The sequence below is a fragment of the Podarcis raffonei genome, chromosome 5 (genome assembly GCF_027172205.1).
Source record: "Podarcis raffonei isolate rPodRaf1 chromosome 5, rPodRaf1.pri, whole genome shotgun sequence".
NCBI classification, from domain to species: Eukaryota; Metazoa; Chordata; class Lepidosauria; order Squamata; family Lacertidae; genus Podarcis; species Podarcis raffonei.
In genome coordinates, this window is record NC_070606.1 from 50998988 (window position 1) to 51014697 (window position 15710).

Below are 15710 nucleotides of genomic sequence, written 5' to 3' on the forward strand. Positions count from 1 at the left end.
CCAGGGTTGTTCATACATGCAGTATTTCTGCAGCTCTTAAATGTGCTATTTGTCAAAGCGGGCTCTCTCCAGATGTTACGTGTTTTGCTGTGTGGGACTCCTTCCTCATCTGATATGTTCTCCTAGGAGAACAGAATAGTGGTGCAGTTGTTTGAAAGCCAGTGCTCAAAGAGCAGGAAAAGACCTCTTTCTGAAGCACTAGTATGTGTATGGGTGATCACTCTGAACCCTTTTGACTTCATGCCTTTAGCTATAAAACTGATGGTTGAAATATCCAACTTAAAGGATTCTGCAAGAATTGGCACTTTTTGTAGTGATTGTCACTACAGCATAGTGCAGTTAGACAGCTCTGAAGAAGGGAGACAGCATACTGTTCTACTTAAATAAGCAAGCTGCCTACTGGAGTATTGAACTCATGTTCAATTTTACATTCCCCAGTTCTCGCAGTCAGGTGGCAAAAGAAGCACCTGTCCTGTTTTTCAAGTGTTGGATCCTACTTTTACCATTAAACACAAACTGTTGTATGGGATTCCATGACTAAACCTAAATATTAAGATTTCTGTAAAGTTTTGGCAAATCTAAAATGTGCAGCAAATGTCCCACTCCTCCATTTGGAGAATTGTCTGTACAAAGCTCCATCTCGTCACAGTTTCATGCAGAATTATAGACAGACCGCAGTTATTTAATTAATTTGCTGCCAACCTATTTTGAAAATTGATGGCACCAGTTCAAATGCTATAATTTAAATCCAGACTTGTTGCTTAACAACATCTACGCATATTTCCCCCCAAGATGTTTTCTCATTTGCTCAACATGTACTTTTCATCTACATGCAAATTTTTAATGACAGTTTTATGACAGCTGTAAATCAAGCCTAGTTTCAGCTTTAAGCTCAGGATCAGTTCTGACCTGAAGAAGAGTTGATGCAAGCTCTTATAAGAGAGCTATGAAAGGCTGGTGTACCTTTAACTGTGATGTGACAATCAAAATATTTTGCAGATGACCCGTGTCCCCATTGCCTGCATCTCTTTGTCAAACAACAGTTAAAAGCATAAAAGCCCTGTAAAAAAAAAGTTGGCAGACTGGAAGCAGAACTCAGATGCCCTGCAGCTGTATATAATACAACTGTTTTGTATGCATAAATCAATAGGTGAGGTGTTTCACATGAAGCTAAACATGATATTTTGCTAATTAATAGCCCATGGAGAGCCCTGCTGGATCAGAAAAAGGGCCCATCTTGTTTCCAATAGTATCTACCCAGACACCTCTGGAAATCCCATACACAAGAAATGATGACTAACTCTCTCCCCCCCCCCCCTTCTATGTCTTCAGGAACTGGTACTCAGAGGTATCTGGCCTACGAAAGTGGAGGGTATCTTTCATAGCTTAATACATTGAAAGACATATCCACCATGAATCTGTCTAATCCCCTTTTAAGTCACCACACATTTTTTGTCTATGAAGTTCACAGATTAAATATGCTTTGTGTGAAGACATACTTTTTGATGTGGCATGTGTTGAATCTACTGCTTATTTTATGAGCAACTCAAATTTCCTGTATTATGAGAGAGGATGAAACATTTTTCTCTATCCATTTTCTCCACACTGTGCATACTGTTATAAACCTCAGCCATGTCTTCCTTTAAATCATCTAAACTAAAAAGCCCCCACTGTAGTCTTTCATTGTATGGAAAGAGACCAAACCTCTTGATCATTTTGGTTCCCCCACCCACCCGCTTTTTTACACCTCTTTTCCAGGTCTTTGATGTCCTTTTTTTGAGATGTGGAAACCAGAACTGTGCACAAGATTCCAAATTGCTGTAAATCAAGCTGGTGTTAAAGGCACAGCTGCTAAGGGCTGGCTGAAAAGTTGTCAGCTCCTAGTCAAGTCTCCAGATCTGCAGGAACTGACATTTTCCCTCGTGGAAATAGCTGAGGATACATGTCAGCTCATATTGCCCTCTGGAGTTAACATGTTAAAATATTGATTAAGGGAATGTGAGAAACTGTTTACAAATATTTACAGGAGGTAGAAAGAACATAATCTTTTTTGACAAAAAAATAAAAATAAAAGAACAACAACTTTGGCTACAGAAGGGTCCAAACAAATGAAATTTATGAAAAGCAACCTACAATGCTAGTACTTATTCTGAGATGGCAGAGCAATAGGTCACACATCTAATTACACTAAGAGGCCAGGAGGTCATGCAACATGATTAATAACTGGCAGGTATTAGCGCCTGTCAGAATTGTAAGATTTGAGGAGATGAGGCAGAACAGGTAAAAAAGTGAAGTACAAAAAGGAAACTGAAACCTTTCATTAGCCTTGCTTCTGTCACAAAGCATTGTCATGCATTTTGTGCCAGAGTAGCACAATACAGCATTCAGGAAAATGCAACAGCACATCAGAAAAATCACGATTAAAGGAAGTGTCTGGTCCTAATACTAGCTGTGATGTTCTCCTTTCTCTGAGACTGCAGCAAATAAAAACGTGCTGTTTTGTGCAATAACAAGACAGAGAAAGAACAGAGTGGTTGGAATGTCTCCCCCCCTCCCCAATTCTTAAATTGCTCTGAGCTGGATGGATAAGTGCCCTGTAAGATCAGAGCATATATTCCCCAAGGACAGAAAATGGTGACCCTTGAATAAATGCCAAGTCATGTAGTGGTACAATTTTTCTCAACAAACAAAAAAATATTGCAGCATTTTAAAAATACAGATCTTTATAGAGAACCCTATGATGTTCTGGTGTTTGTATATAATATTATATATACACATATACTAAAGTAGTTAAGGTATACTATTATTATGGCAAGTATAATAGCAGAATTATGGTAATGTGAGATGCGGAGAGCATGAGAGGTAGGTAATGAATGCCTGAGAGTTTGAAGGTGAGTAGTGAGAGAGTTGAGGGTCAGCCTGAGTCAGGAGTTCAGAAGATAGAGTGGAGTGTGGAGAGTGGAGTGTGACAATAGTGGAAGGGAAGCAGGGTTGATTAGTATTATAGGAACAGCCGTATGGTAGCCACTGTTATGACTGCAATAAGGTAATAAATAAGAAACCGGAACCTTTGAAACCATATGCTTATGTATAGAGTTATGTTGAAAACTGTGTTTATTTTTAATAAATCAGTTGTATTACACCACATACCTCATCCTTGGCTACTTTAGGGATGAAGTGTTCCAATAAGGGTTATCTTTGGTGGCAGTGGAGATAAAGGGGGCATTGAGTGAAATTCCCAATAAAGACCCAACACACAGCTTGAATAAAATGGAAAGGTAGTTCAGGGGAGTGTGGGAAGCGCCAGAGTACCTCAGGGTAAAAGGCATATAGAATCATAGAATTGTAGAGTTGGAAGGGACCCCAATGGCCATGTAGTCCAACCCCCTGCAATGCAGGAATCTCAACTAAAGCTTCCACAGGCAGAAAGGGGTTAAGATTGATTCATATTATTTCCCACTTTTCACTCCTAGATTACCTTTAAGCCTTCATGAGTTACAGTTGCTCTAAAAACTTCATGGACCTCTCCTATCCAATTGTGTCCTTCTAGGGCTTGCCATTTGTGTGGCAAAGTCACACAATTTAAATTTAAAGCGGTTCAACCTTTTTTACTTTCAGCAAGTAATTTCCACATCAATTTGTCTGCCATGGAAGCCTAGAGGTGATGTTCTAGGGCTTGTTTTAGAGCACAGCTGGGGAAACTTTGCCTCTCCAGATATTACTGAACTACAACTCCCATCAACCCTAGCCAGCATGTCCAATTATTAAAGATGGGAATTGTAGTTGAACAGTATCTGGAAGGCCAAAGACTCCCCTGACCTTGTTCTATAGCTAACATAACACTAAAAAGATAATAATGGTGGTGTCATGCAACTGCTACTGAGGAGTGTGTTCTGTAAATTGGGTACCATGACAGAAAAGGCTCAGTCTCTGGTCTGCACTTGCCAAACACATGTAGTGTGTTGAACCTTAACAGTGCCTCACCTTTCTCTTATCTACATCCTACAGTGGAACGAAAGGATGAAACTGCTAAGAAATCAAACATGTAAACTTTAAGGATTAGGCTCTCCATTCTCTACACAGAATAGCATTCAGAGATGGCTCATAGGACTGAACTGGGATACACTGAAAAAGGAGGTTTTAAGAATGTGTATCATTTATTGAACTCCACTTCTGGTTTTTTATCATTCACACCTTCCACAAACTTTACCTCCAGTTGATAAAATGGCCTTTGAAGATTATTATCATGCTGTTTTATGGGATCTGAATAAAGAAACAAACAGGAAGCTTAATTTATGATGGATGTGTCCCTCAAACCTTTTAGAGCTTTTCTGCTTGATTAAAAATTCCTTGTTCCTCTTCACTGAATTGTTTAGAGGATTCCACCCCCCGTTTCACAGTCTCTACCCTGATTAAAACAAATTATTATCAAAGATCCCCCCACTGAATGAGGAATCATTAATTGAGGAACATGCAATGTTCCTTAATTACCTTTAGAACAGTTGGAGAACAAATAATCTTGGGTTTCTAAGGGACAGGCGTGCATCATGCATTGTGGCCTCATTCTCAGTGTTTGCTGGAAGGAAACTCTATTTTCAAATACTTTGGGGGAATATCTCTACAAGCCTCAGTAAACACATTGTAAATTGTTGTTTTTTCTAAAGTGTGTGTGTATAGGGGGGATAGCATACTATTAGGTGAGTAGCTGTAATAGATGTCTCAGATAATTAATAGGGTTGCCATATGTCCTCTTTTTCCGGACACGTCCTCTTTTTCCATAATGAGAGTCATCATAGAGATCCATAGTTAAAAGTAGAAGTCAGCAAATGTGTCCTCTTTTTTTGCTCTTCAAAATATAGCAACCCTAAATTAGAATGATAATAGCTGTTCATTTGTTTTACAAGGGCCAACATTAGTTAAGAAATCAAGTGTGTATTAGTGATCTTATTCTGGAAATAATATAGAAATGTCAGAAATATGGCAAATGTTAGCATTTACTGGTGAGATGTTAAGAGATACTAAGTCAGGACAGTATGACTAATCAGAAGGCAGAATTGAACAATAACCAAGAATACAGAACCTTGCCAGAGCTTGGAAAGACCTTGTTGCTAGAGCAAGCCTCAGCTGGAACATACTGTACATCTTCCTGCCTAGAAGGACCCAACAGTCAACCTGGGTGAGCAGAGTCAATCCAAAAGGTTCATATGTGAAAAGGCTGTTGGCTGAAGTACTGTGAATCACCCCAAGGGACAGTCACATACAAATCCAGCAGTTTCTTATAGGCCCTTATGGAAATGTACACACCCCACTTCCTGACTGCACCCAACTTTATGGCCCACTTCAGTCTTCTAGAAACAGCAGGGAGTGGCAAAGAATAGAATAGGATGCACCATTCTCTGTAATTTGAGCACTACACCAGTCTCTCTTTCTACATGGCCAGCATGTTGTGATCCACATGTGCCAAGCTGGGCGAGGACAGAGAAAGCTAGCTTATTTAACTTTTAGAAGAGAAAAAGCTCACTGAACTCTTTCCTTAAATATAGGAGTGCCCATGAAAGAATGGGTCACAACCCAGTTTTCTGATATTTGTCATACTATATTGGCAAGATACACGCTACTATTGTAATTTTAAAACTTTAATAAAATCTAATATAATGTTCTATTTACATTAAGTTTAGCTATAGAAGGAAGATGACAAAATGTTAGGGAGAGATCTGTGGAGAATAGGGTGATCAGATGCAAAATATAAGTCTTAATAATAATAATAATATTAATAATAATAATAATTTATTATTTGTACCCTGCCCATCTGGCTGGGTTTCCCCAGCCACTCTGGGCGGCTTCCACAAAGACCAAAAATACACTAAAATGTCACACATTAAAAAGTTCCCTGAACAGGGCTGCCTTAAGATGTCTTCTGAATGTCAGGTACCGTATTTTTCCCCCTATAGGACGCACCGTCCCATAAGGTGCACCTAGTTTTTTTGGGCGGAAATAAAGGGGGAAAAATTATTTTCCCCCCAGGCGCAGGGCTGCGGCGGGGGAGGCCCGAGCTTCCCCCGACCCCAAACAGGCAGCTCTCTGCAAGCCGTGGGAGCCCAGCGCTGGCTCCCGCTGCTTGCTGAGAGGTCCGCGAAGCCTGGGCGCGCTGATCTCAGCGCCCGCAGGCTTCGGCTTGCAGGCAACTCTCCGCAAGCAGCGGGAGCGCTCCCGCTGCTTGCAGAGAGGTCTGCGAAGCCTGGGCGCGCTGATCTCAGCGCCCGCAGGCTTCGGCTTGCAGGCAACTCTCCGCAAGCAGCGGGAGCGCTCCCGCTGCTTGCAGAGAGGTCCGCGAAGCCTGGAGAGCGAGAGGGGTCGTTGTGCACCGACCCCTCTTGCTCTCCAGGCTTCAGCGAAAGCCTGCATTCGCCCCATAGGATGCACACACATTTCCCCTTCATTTTTGGAGGGGAAAAAGTGCGTCCTATAGGGCGAAAAATACGGTAGTTGTTTATCTCTTTGACATCTGATGGGAGAGCGTTCCACAAGGCGGGTGCCACTACCGAGAAGGCCCTCTGCCTGGTTCCCTGTAGCTTTGCTTCTCGCAATGAGGGAACTGCCAGAAGGCCCTCAGTGCTGGACCTCAGCGTCCGGGCAGAATGATGGGGGTGGAGAAGCTCCTTCAGGTATATTGGGCCGAGGCCATTTAGGGTTTTAAAGGTCAACACCAACACTTTGAATTGTGCTTGGAAACGTACTGGGAGCCAATGTAGGTCTTTCAAGACCAGTGTTATGTGATCTCGGCGGCCGCCCCCAGTCACCAGTCTAGCTGCTGCATTCTGGATTAGTTGTAATTTCCGGGTCACTTTCAGTAGCAACCATCTGAATTTGTGTTTGTCCACTTGGTACAAGCAGATAACTGCGCTTAACCCTCTATCATTTCACATTTCAGTAATTGCAGCTTCCAGATTCTGGTTAGCTTTGCAGAATATGGCAGATCTTGCTCTTCCTGGTATGAGAACTTCACATTATCACAGCCCAATATGTTATTTCTTTACATTATGTGTCCTCCTTGAATGAAAAATATAAATGACACTCTTCTCATAAAAGCAAAATTTCTAGGTATGGGATGGCAAAGCAATTTTCCTTCTGTTCATTTTGGAGTTGTAAGTTTAATACCTTGATGGGCTCACATTGCCTTTACAGTAAAGCTGTTTGTTTCTGCTGAAATATAAATATTTTAAAGATAATGGGTGCCCGACTTCAACTTAAATAGCTGTTGATGGTAAATCGCTCAAGCAGGTCTCCCTAGAGGATGAGAATTGCTGATGTTTGCCTATACCGTATACTCATGCAAACACATGCAAAATAAACATAATGAATGGGTGGAATTCAATGCCACTCTATTATGAACTTGTTGTCTGTGCAAGCATTTCAGCTTGCCAGATGGAACAATCCCCCCTCTTTCCCCACCATGTGCTGTTTTGGGAGTTCTTCAGATCTGCCCAGAGCCAAATTCAGGGCTTGTAGAGGTGGGGGTTCCCCATAGCAAAAGCAGAAGTCCTTGTTCAAGGCTTCTGCTGAAGGGGATCCTTGGTGAGTCCTGTCCAATATTCTCCCCACAGCTCTAGTGGTGCTAACCAATCTTGAGCAAAATGCTTTGCCTGCATAAACCAGTAAGACCTCTGTATAACATGTTCACATTTCAAACAAACCCAAGATTACCTAAGATGAAAGAACGTTCAATTGCCTTTTTTATTAGATGCAAAAAACACTTCCGAAAATGGGCTTGTACTTGCCTTGTTGATTCCTGCTCATTTACAGTATTGTGATTCATGTGATAATTGCCAAATGGAAAAGTAACCATAAGGTAATTTTGCAGTAACTTTGAGCCACAATTTTTGGACAACAGCAGCTTTTGAGTGAGCTACACACTTGATGAGACAAGCACTCAACCATGCCCCGGAAAATGATTTCCACTGTGTGTGAAAGCGCTCTTACCATGTGCGTATAAATTGTGCTTTGCGTCTTTTGGATTTCACAAACAAGGTGACCCAAAACTGCAGTGCCAAAAATGAGAGGCCCTTCTAAAAACACTCTGCTGAGTGACTAAAAAAAGAGTTTAAAAGTAACGTTCAATTGCCTAATAAAATAGCGACATTATCAGAAGAGTATTTCCAGGGGATTTGCACAAAGAATTAATTTTGCCCATTTTCCTGAATGTGTGTGCTCCTTTGATAGGTCTGGCTAAGCTATAGTGAAAGGTCAATGGGTAGTCTAATAAATGAGGTCAAGACGGCTGCATGGCAGTCAGGATGCAGTAGTTTATTATTTCCCAGGAGAGGGGGGGGAACCCTCATCTTCAATACAGTTGTCAGAATGGAGTATTTATTAGCCATTGTAGCTGAGGGAGACATGAACATTTATGTAAGTAGATTGATTGCTGGACTTGTAGCCAAGGCTCAGTGTAGATGACAATTATTTTCTTCTCACTCATTCTACAACAGTCCAGCAAGGTAGATTGCTAACGTTTCACTGTTGCACACAGAGAGCTCATGGACAGGGATATCAATAAGCATCAACTAAGACAGAATGGCAAATCTTGACCTCAGACTTCCAGCTCCCTCCCATCCCTTGAATTCTCACACACAACACATACCCTTTCTCAAGAGAAGTTTGATAAGATGGAGGCAGGTGGGAGGTATGGCCAATTCCATTTGGATTCCTCCTGCCATGCCTGAGGAGCAGCTGGATGGTACGTGTGCAGTCAGATGTGAAGAACAATCAAACAAGTGTCTCTTTTTTTGGAGAAAGAAATAGGGAGGGAGACAGAATGCAGCTGCTCTGTATTGACTAACTGGGCACAACAAAAAGAGCCAGACAAAAATGCAACAATCCAAGGATATTGTTGATTATAATTTCTTCTTTTTTCAAAGTATTCATAGCTACAGTTCCCCAACAAAATTTGGGTAACAACTCTTCCTCAAATAGCTTATATACCTCATTTGTGTGCCCACAGACACTCACACCTCCTAGGAAAGTGGGTATATTTCCTGTATTTCTCACTATTTTGGACATAGCGCCTTGTGTGGCCACAGAACATGGAGAGCAGCAGTAAAGTGCCAGTGCTGTGTGGTGGTTGGTGGCCATGGGAACTGGTGAGGCAGAAGACCAATGAGCCCAAACAGTAGGTGAAGCCAGAGTCAATAAAGGCAGAGCCAACACATTCTAGTTTTGCCTCCATCCTCTTCCCTGCTAATTTCTACAAGGGCAGGACTCAGACTAAAGAGGATGAAGCTGACAGCGAGTGCCACCCTCTGGAATGGTTGTAAGTAGGAAGGTAGGCAGGTTGCGGCTGGCTGAAGGTAGATTGAGGTTGGGAGGCAACACCACATTTGCCTTAATGGACCAGCCTGAACAGGATTACACAAACTGTAAAGTATGCAACACCCTGACTGCCAGGAGCTCTACACACACACACACACACACACACACACACACACACACACACACCAGTATCCCTGATTTTTTTGGCTCTGGACCTGTTTCTAAGTGAATCTTCCAGGTTTGTATGCCATTTTTAGGGTGTTCAGTCACAATTAGGAGGAAGGAATGGGCAGGCCTATAGACTACAATAACAGAAAATGCTTAGAACACAACCTTCACAAATGCTGCCTATTGTAACGCAACGTGTTTCATTAAATGAAACAACAAACACATTCTTAGTTGCAAATGGAAAATCCATCAGACAATAACTTGAATTCTGGCCAGTAACTTACAGGCATAATACTTCCTCTTGTTCTGTTTGCAGCTGAATGGACAACAGCAATTGCCTGACGATTTCAATTAGCTGAGCTGCTCAGCAGTTTTTATTAAAGATCACCTGAATGCCTCAGTGTACTCCGCTGTGCCATGGCCTTGCATGATATAACATATGTGGTGGGTCTGCAGGCTGATGGATGCTCTGGATAAAACCAGAAGGAGAATGACATAAATCCCAGGCCCACCGGAGTCTAGCTTAATTGGACAGACTCAAGAATACTGAATAAAATATATCTGGTAATTTGAGAGTCGCTGGATTTAAAACACAACATTGCCATATTATGGGATAGAGAAGAGACCAATGCGACCTACACATCATCATATCATTTTACTTCACTGTAATGAATCTGGATAAAATTCCTACATCCTCATTAGTTACAATTACTAGAATGAATTAGAACCCCAAGAGCATGCACTGGAAGGATAGGAATCAATCCAGCCTTTTACCTTGTTCAACCACCCCAATCTTGTAAAACAGGATGGTGAAATTGTTAACTAATCCACATTAAAAGATCCTGAATGTATGTCCCTATCCTGTGTAATAGGAGGGTTTTGCATACTTTTTTGTAGAGCAGTGTACAGCTTGCTGCTTGTATTCAAATGAGAATTCAGGGATGCTGCATTTTCCTGGCATTCAAATCACAGTATATCACACTGATAAAATAAGCCTCAGTTGTGTTTGTTGTTAAGTGTTGGAAGCTATAGGCTTTTGTTTGTGATAGTGGTTGTGCCTTTGACATTAGTTAATGAGCCACAGATAGTGCAACTCAGCAGTAAATGCCACTGAGTCCAATGGGACATATGCTCAGGTATCTGTGAGTAGGATTGCAGAACTTGACCCATGCTCTTGCAATTATTTGCAGTTTTATAAAGTTTTTAGTTAATTTTGCATTATTTAATTTATATTATGTCTACTGTGCAGAAGAACTCTAATGCCTCTTCATTCATAGGAACACGGGAAGCTGCCTTATATTGAGTCAGACCATTGGTCCATTTAGCTCAGTATTGTCTCTACACCAGGAATGAGGGACCCGTAACCCTCCAGATATTGTTGGTTTTCAACTCCCATTAGCCTGATGAGAGTTATAGTCCAACAACATCTGGAAGGTCACAGGTCACACTCTTTAGCTGCACTGACTGGCAGAGATTTTCCACTCCCCCTGCCTGAGTCTTCCCCCGTATCTCCCTGGAAATGGTAGAGACTGTGCCCCTTTCTGTAGATGATGTATTCATTCATTCATTCATTCATTCATTCACTCATTCACTTATTTTATAAAATTGTACACTGCAGTACCCTACGCAGCAGTACCTTACACAGTCCTTCCCCACTGCTGTCTTTCGAAGTAGAAAAGTGGCAAACACCAGCTCATCTCTTTCTACAACAATTGAATTTAGTTCTCAAAAAAATCCTGGAACTCCAAAATCTTAAAAGCCAGAAGAACAGGCCTTTTCTGTGGTGGCTCCCCATTTGTGGAATGCCTTTCTCAGGGAGGCTCACCTGGTGCTTTCATTACAACGAAGCTGCCTTACCTGCCAGCTCCCAGCTATCTCTGTCCCCCTTCATCAAATCACTCAGTGTCTCTTGGGAGTCATAGAATCATAGTGTTGGGAGGGACCCCAAGAGTCATCTAGTCTAACCCCCTGCAATGCAGGAATCTCAGCTAAAGCATCCATGACAGATGACCATCCAATCTCTGCTTAATAACCTCCAGTGATGGAGAGTCCACGACCACTGTTCCACTGTTGAACTGCTCTTACTATCAGAAAGTTCTTTCTGATGTTTAGTTGGAATCTCCTTTCTTGTAGCCTGAAGCCATTGGTTTGAGTCCTACCCTTCATAGCAGGAGACAATCAGTCCATTTTCAGTCTCTTGGATGGCTTAGATGGAAGTGGGCACCCTCATATGCACCCAATGAACAATCACTGTCTTGCTAGGTCCTGCCCCTGTGTCAGGAGGAGAATAATCACAGCCACACTTCAACAATTCCTTACCTCCCTAGTTTAAAAACTTGTTTGCAGTAGCAGAACCCTACACTTTAAACAAAGCTTTGCTGGAATCCATGCAGCAAATTATTTTTAAACATTTTTTTTAAAGGGAGAGAGATTGATTATTGGTAGAGGAAGCAAGGGAGAGCCAGCCAGAGCAGAAACTTTTAAAAGCAGCAACTTTGAGACTTTGAAAAACTTTGCTGCTGATCTCCTGATCTCCTCTGACGGGAGAAGCCTTTGTTTGTCATCCTTAAGGCTTTGGCTCTTATCAGAGAGAGTTCTTATCTCTCCATCAGCATTAAAGGAGCAGCATATTTAACTCTTGCTGACAGGCTGCAGCTCAAAAGAAGGTGCTAAGGGGCAAAAGAGGGATTCCCATGACAAGTACTTAGCCCACTAGCAGTGCCGCGCGGTGCCGCTGCTTATCTAGCTTCACACGACTCACATCTCTACTAGTGAACGAGAAGGGGGATGGGCGAGGCAGCGAGGAGCTGCTGTGTCTGCATTGCACTAAGCTGCCCACTCCCGTGCCCTTTCCCGTCTTGGTAACCTGTAGCAACACGCGGTGTTGGGAAGCTAGGCAAAGTAGCGGGAGGGAGACCCAGGACCGCCGCTTGAATACTGCATTTAATTCCCATGAGCGCAGCTCAATGGAAATCATACATTGTGCATGCTTGCCTACCATATACCATTACATTTCTTTCTTTCTTTGGGGAATGCCCCTTAGCAGAACTCTGAACAAAATTTGAGAAAAGCTACGTTTCGTCACAGAGAAATTCTACCTACTGTACTGTTTGGACTGAACATGTATCTAGATCTAGATTGTACAACTGCACCCCATTAGCGTGTCTGGAGGTCTTCAGAACACAGCCGTGTAGCACACAGAAAGGGCCAGCCTCATCAGTGTCTCCAGCCAATTGAATTGCAGCATTTTCTAAGAGGGCGGTTCTAATTAACTCCCCCAATCAACCCAGCTGCAGTACTTTTCTTCGACTTTTGTTAGGGTTAGAGCGGCCATTTTCTAGAGAGGAGGTTGCATGTCTCTGGGTGGGAGCCGACTGCAAATATATGTATGTTATGGCCTTGCTGGCAGAATATTTGTTTGCATATGTGTGAGAAAAATAGAAGGCACCTGGAGAAACTGGAGTGAAGTGGAGCCCAGCATCAGGGGAGAAAATCACCTCAGTGGGTGAGTTATTTATTTATTTATTTTCCCTCAAACAAAGCTACAAAAGTGGAAAGGGAGCTAACTGTGTGTGGGGGTGTGGGGGTGTGCATGACTTAGCATGACTAATATGCCCAGGCATTAAAAAAAAACAAAAAAACTTGCTTTCCCCTTGATAAGCCTTTATTGGCTGGTTACACAACAGCACCAAGAGGCATTATTTGAGTTCAAGGGCACATTTCAGCCAGGCAGAAACACTCAGGGGGCAAAGGAGGGCCAGTGGGAAGTGTGGCCTGAGGGAGCAGGTGGCCTGGGGAAATTTATGAGGGCCAGATTAGAGTGGCCTTGGGGGCCACACACACCCCAACTGAGGTTCCCACCACTGCACTTGACCAGCTGTCCCTCAGCATAATATTCTGAGTATACCCTTTGTCACTATTCACCAGTAACTTCTAGGAAGGCAATTGAGCTCTGTGCTGGTCTCAGTACACTGATCAGAACATTGTAAAAGGAATCATATAGAACTAGCTGCAGAATTTCCTAAATTTCTACACAACTTTCCAGGGAGGAAATAAAGTAGAACCTTTATCATTTGCAGCGTCCTTCTGTTTGGGGACAAACTAACAGGAATCTCAGGATCACTTCTCAAGAGTTAATTTTGTACTTGGGTATAAAACATGTGCGTATAGGATTGTTAAGTTACAGTTGGGTAGCTGTGTTGGTCTGCTGTAGTTGAAACAAAATTTAAAAAATCCTTCTAGTAGTAGCACCTTAGAGACCAACTAAGTTTGTTATTGGTATGAGCTTTCATGTGCATGCACACTTCTTCAGATACACTGAAACAGAAGTCACCAGACCCTTATGTATAGTGAGAAGGTGGGGAGGGGTATTACTCAGAAGGGTGGTGGGAATGGGTGATTGGCTGATAGGTGTGGTAAACCTGTTGAGGACTGTTAGACTGCAATTGGTCTTACAGGAAAAAGCAAGGGGTGAGAGGGCTAAAAATAGCTTTATCATGTATAATGAGATAAGAATCCAATGTCTCTATTCAGACCATGGTTTTAAGTTTGGTAATAAGTTGCAATTCAGTAACTTCTCTTTCCAGTCTATTTCTGAAATTCTTTTATAATATGACAGCTACTTTGAGATCTTGTATAGAATGCCCTGGGAGACTGAAGTGTTCTCCTACTGGTTTCTCTGTCTTGTGATTCCTGATGTCAGATTTATGTCCATTAATCCTTTGGCGTAGGATTTGGCCTGTTTGTCCAATATAGAGAGCTGAAGGGCACTGTTGGCTTTTGATGGCGTACACAGTGTTAAAAGATGAACAATTAAATAAGTCCTGAGATGGTATGTTTGATGTTGTTGGGGCCAGTGATGGTGTTGTCTGGGTGTATGTGGCAGCAAAGTTGGCATCTGGGTTTATTGCAGGCTCTGGTACCAGTGTCCATGTTAAGTTTGGTTGTTGTATTATTGTGGGTGAGGAGTTGTTTAAGACTGGGTGGCTGTCTGTAGGCAATGAAAGGTCTTCCTCCCAGAGCTTGAGAAAGAGAACTGTCATTGTCTAGGAGAGGTTGTAGATCTCTGATGATGCATTGAACTGTTTTAACTTGGGAGCTGTATGTGATTACTAGTGGTGTTCTGTTATTTTCTTTTTTGGGTCTGTCTTGCAGCAAGTTCTCTCTGGGTATCAGTCTGGCTCTGTTGATCTGTTGTTTAACTTCATCAGGTGGATATTTTAGTTCTAAAAAGTTTTGCAGTACATCTCTTAGGAGAGAGTCTCTGTAGAGTTGGAACAGATGCGGCTGTAATGTAGGGCCTAGCTATATACAATGGATTGTTTCGGATGTTTGGGATGGTAGCTAGAAGCATGTACTGTAGATATGTTTGTTGGTCAGTTGGTTTACAGAATAAGGTGGTGTCTATACTCCCATACACTATTTTTATAGTAGTGTCCATGATGCTATGGGCCTGATAAGAAAAAAAAAGGAGCTGATAAGCACTGCAGTGTTATGCTATAAAGAATAAAGCCCCTTTATCACAATGTCCCGTCCCCCCTTGACATAGTTACGCCATGAATAGCTTTGCAGGCATAATTCCTGCATTTCAGACTGCTTTTAAAAGTACAGGGATGGGATCAGTAGAGAAATGTGGCTCCACCTACTTTCACACTGCCCTGCCTGCTGTCATACTATGCCCGGGAGGGGTGGCGGCGGACCAACTGCTATTGAGTAATTCCCTGCTGTTTTGTGAACTTCCAGATTTTAAAGTTTTACTTTACATGTTCACCCTTCTATGATTCAGAAACAAAAACAGCAGTGATATGTAGTGAATCAACAAAGCCATTCTCCATCATCCCTTTTGTGGGACATCCTACTGCTGTTGCTGGGGTTTAGCAGTAATGGGAGAAATAATGGTGGTTTAAGGTGCCAATTATAGTAATAATATTGTAGATCGTACAGAAATGTTAAAGAAAAATATGGAATAAAGATAAAATCAGGACTAAAGTAAAGAATAAATATTCACCTTACGAGGCACTAAATAAGAATCGGGTAAATGGAAATGCTGCTTTGCAGATTATCTGGAAATCTGTAAATATTTTACTATAAATGTTTTTTATAACAACATAAATATCACAATCACTTAAGATTGCAAATGCTTTCCCCTTTAAAGAAGCTTTGTTGAGGCAAATGCAACAACGTGTGCTCATGACTCACACATAAATCCCACAATAGCTGCATAAAAATAAATCATA

The 15710-nt window shown here is 42.0% G+C and overlaps 1 long non-coding RNA gene across 2 annotated transcripts in view; it reads left to right on the top strand.

Moving 5' to 3' along the window:
* The first annotated feature begins 12664 nt into the window (after positions 1 to 12664).
* The window catches only part of LOC128414210 (uncharacterized), a 38349-nt gene continuing 35303 nt past the window's right edge, over positions 12665 to 15710 (top strand). The window contains exon 1 of one of the 2 annotated variants that reach the window (XR_008330610.1): positions 12665 to 12979. This is a non-coding gene — a long non-coding RNA (uncharacterized LOC128414210). The remainder of the gene's footprint in view (positions 12980 to 15710) is intronic. The other variant, XR_008330609.1, reaches the window with a different exon arrangement.